Raw genomic sequence first — 3,482 nt, forward strand, 5'->3', positions numbered from 1 at the left:
AAAGACTATTTGGACCATAACTTAAAACATGTAGACAGCTCTGATGGTGACTCCTCTTGAGTATGATAGCTTTGTTCTCACTGTGGAATCGGTGAATATGTTATCAGGGACTCACTCATTTGCTAGAAAAGGTTTTAGATTAATATGACGACTCTAAGATCTCAGTGACACATCAAAAGATGTAAATAATTTACCCAGCAGCCCCTTTACACATTGGAGACAGCATGGATCCTACTGCTGTGTAACAGCTAGAGTTGTTTAGGAAAGTCTTCCATGTTTGGGTCTGAAAGAGGTTTTTAACATTTGAATGGCTATTAATGCTATCTAACTGAAGGAGAGTGACTAAAAATCCAAGCCCTTCTTTTCAAGTCCATTTTTGTAATATATCTTATTATAGTTTTGTAGTTCATCTCTCTCTTGTCTCATCTGCTCCTATTATAATTGGAAACAAATGCTCAATACATCCATCCCTATTTTTTTTTTTTTGTTGGCTTAATAAAATATTCATAACAAGTAATGGGCTGAGTTGAGTTTAACACGTACCCTTAGCTATAATAGTACATGTAATCCCATTCTTTTTCAGTTATATTCACTCTAAGTTTATTTGTTTCTGGTAATTTTCTGCTGCTTTTTCATTATTTGAATGTAACAAGCTTTCATCCATATTGCTTTTATCGTGTTTTTTTTTTTTTTAATCATGTGAGTGAAATCTTTTTATACTCTACACACTCCAGATTTCTTCAAATTGACTTCTATTTGAAGTCTATTTTTTTGGCAGCCACAGGAACCCCCTGTTGGCCAGAGTGTGGGTTTAACACACCACTACATGGGCTTCACTTTGCAGTCTGCAATCGGAACTACTGAAATTGATTGGACTGGCACTTACATACATATTTTTTACCCTTACTAACCACTGAGACACTTAAGATTACAAGCCAAATAAGCCCATTCATTTGTTCAGTGCTTTTTTCTATATATTTTAATAAATTATTTTAACTGATATCCAGGTCAAAGTTCCAGAGCAAACGTCTAAACAGGGATGCCCAGACCTCTGTGTAAACTGCTCCAGTATGAGATGACAGTGCAACCTTGGTAGATGCCAGCTCCCACCACGAATGAGGCTGACTTTCTGCCAACAATGCACTCCAAACTCTCAGGTTGTATAGGGACCCTGCAAGAACGGGCCAGATTTATTGTATTGCCAAAAGTATTTGCTCATCAGCCTTCACACACCTATGAAATTGAGTGACATCCCATTTGTATTCCATAGGCTTGAATATGATGTTGACCTACCCTTTGCAGCTATGAACAGCTTTTACTTTTCTGGGAAGGCTTTCCACAAGGTTTAGGAGTGTGTTTATGGGAATTTTTGAGCATTCTTCTATAAACACATTTGTGAGGTCAGACACTGATGTTGGCCAAGAAGACCTGGCTCGCAATTTCCACACTAATTCATACAAAAGGTTTTCTGCTGGATTGAGGTCAGGTCTCTGCAGGTCAGTCAAGTTCTTCCACACCAGATTCCCTCATCCCTGTCTTTATGGACCTTGCTTTGTGCACTGGTGTGCAGTCATGTTTTAACAGGAGGAGCCATCCCCAAATTGTTTCATGCTCCCAATTGAGAGCATGAAATTGTCCAAAATGTCTTAGTGTGCTGAAGCATTAAGAGTTCCTTTCGTTGGAATTAAGGGTCCAACTCCTGAAAAATAACCCACACCATAATCCCCCCTCCACCAAACGTTACACTTGGCACATTGCAGTCAGACAAGTACAGTTCTCCTGGAAACCACCAAACCCAGACTCATCCATCATATTGCCAGATGGAAAAGTGTGATTTGTCACTCCAGAGAACACATCTCCTGTCATGAACCACAGTTTGTGCACACAAGCGGGATCAAAAAGCAGACTCAATACGCTTAATGCGAGCAAGTACAGATTTTATTGTTTTAACAAAAGGTGACCCGGAATAAGCAAGGAAGCAAAATCGCAGAACTGAAGGGAACCGGGAAGACAAATTACACAGGGAAGCCGTAATCGGGACCGTGGGAGGCTGCAACAGAAAGGGGAGAAAATTACTAGTGAGCAGGGAGATTGAGGGACACAACTAAAAAGGGCTATAGTAATTAGGCTTACGATCACAGCCGGACCGTGGGGCTCGGAAGGGGGGAAGCGTGTCCGTGGGAAGCCAATCCGAGGAGGAAGGGATGAGGACAGATGGTGCACTTGGAGATCCGAGCAGGCAGGAGGATAGGCAGGTGGCAGACACAAAACGCTGGATAGTAACCTGGACACAAGGACGCAGAATTAACACAATTCATGTAGCACTTAGATATATACAAAGCTTAGCGGGGAGCCTAGTTACCACTGAGGGGTGACTAATGGACTGGCATGGAGCATCCGTCAGCGCAGGGTTAAATAGTCCTCCTGGCAATCACCTGGAATGGGATGCAGGTGTGATGGTGATGGCCCAGCCTGGGATGTGGCCACCGGGGCATCCCACACACTCCTTAGATTTAGTGTAGGGTTAAGAATTTAGTCTTTTTTTAAAAGTATGAGATAAATGTGGGGGAATATGTTGGCACTCATAGTAAGGGTTTTGGACTTAGGTGGTTGGTGGGATGCCTTAACGCAGGGGTCTGCAACCTTTTACACCCAAAGAGCCACTTGGACCCGGTTTCCACGCAAAAGAAAACTCTGGGAGCCGCAAATACTTTTTGACATCTAAAATGAAGATAACACTGTATATATTGTTTTTTATCTTTGTGCTTTGTGTGAACAACTAAGGTGTGTTGCTTATGAAATCCATGAAGTGCTACAGAGAAAATTACATTTTATTTACGTAATTAACACATTTTGAACTCTTAAAGAAATAGAACAAAAGGAAAGACACCCAGCTGAACTAAAATGATCCATGTAGCAAACAAAAACTGTTGTCAGCCGCCTCCCTTATATCGCCTTTGGGCTGTTGGAGCCTTGACCTGACTCTTAAAAAATAATTGGAAAAAAGCACTATGCTGCTGAAAATGAAAAATAGATATTTGCAAAATTCTGCCTAAATATGTATTTTACCTGGTTAATCGCGCGGCGGGCGTGGTTTGCAGCGCCGCTGCAGGGGAGTGGACGCACCTGAGCGACACCCACAATCACACCTCGCCGCCTTTACGCGCCTGCGCTATCTGTGCTGTTGTGTTGTTGGTGGTGTATGTCGGGCTGTGAGCTGAAAAGCTACAGCCGGCTGTATGCGTACAGCAACAGTGTGTGAAAAGTGCTCAATAAAGAGATGCTCAAAAGCGTGTTCATGGAAACATCGTCGGGTCTGCCGTGATTTGTTTACAATGGGACTTCTGCTCCTGAACCTCTGCACACAGAGTCCACAAATCGGGGATATACGAAGTCAGTTTACTCACAGTGTTTGTCTTTAACATAGTTCACGGTGGAGAACAGCTGCTGACATAATGTGGATCCGAAGATCCGTAATTGGC

General features: G+C 42.4%; 1 long non-coding RNA gene across 1 annotated transcript; it reads right to left on the reverse strand.

Annotated features, from left to right (window-relative positions):
- Positions 1 to 1,920: 1,920 nt before the first annotated feature.
- On the reverse strand, positions 1,921 to 2,378 carry LOC120443522. Its single transcript, XR_005615476.1, has 3 exons — positions 2,363 to 2,378; positions 2,134 to 2,284; positions 1,921 to 2,050 (listed from the first exon to the last, which is right to left on the reverse strand). It is a non-coding gene; the product is annotated as an uncharacterized LOC120443522 (long non-coding RNA).
- Positions 2,379 to 3,482: the final 1,104 nt, after the last annotated feature.

This window comes from Oreochromis aureus, linkage group 2, assembly GCF_013358895.1.
Source record: "Oreochromis aureus strain Israel breed Guangdong linkage group 2, ZZ_aureus, whole genome shotgun sequence".
NCBI lineage: Eukaryota > Metazoa > Chordata > Actinopteri > Cichliformes > Cichlidae > Oreochromis > Oreochromis aureus.